This window comes from Globicephala melas, chromosome 10, assembly GCF_963455315.2.
Source record: "Globicephala melas chromosome 10, mGloMel1.2, whole genome shotgun sequence".
In the NCBI taxonomy this organism is placed as follows: Eukaryota; Metazoa; Chordata; class Mammalia; order Artiodactyla; family Delphinidae; genus Globicephala; species Globicephala melas.
In genome coordinates, this window is record NC_083323.1 from 25,526,915 (window position 1) to 25,527,382 (window position 468).

Sequence of the window (468 nt, forward strand, 5' to 3'; positions counted from 1 at the left end):
CTCCTTAATAGAAGGATATCATCACCTATGAAAATGTACTTAACAACTAAAAAAAGAACCCAGGGCTTCCCTGGTGGCGCAGTGGTTAAGAATCCACCTGCCAATGCAGGGCACCCGGGTTTGAGCCCTGGTCCAGGAAGATCCCACATGCCACGGAGCAACTAAGGCCATGAGCCACAACTACTGAACCTGCGCTCTACAGCCCGTGAACCACAAGTACTGAAGCCCGTGAGCCACAACTACTGAAGCCCGTGTGCCTAGAGCCCGTGTTCCGCAACAAGAGAAGCCACTGCAACGAAAAGCCCGTGCAAAGAAGAGTAGTCCCTGCTCGCCGCAACTAGAGAAAGCCCGCACGCAGCAACGAAGACCCAATGCAGCCAAAAAAAAAAAATTAAATAAATAAATGTATATATAAAAAAAAAAGAACCCAAATTTTGTCAAGCACCTAGGTTTAATTACTAACATATG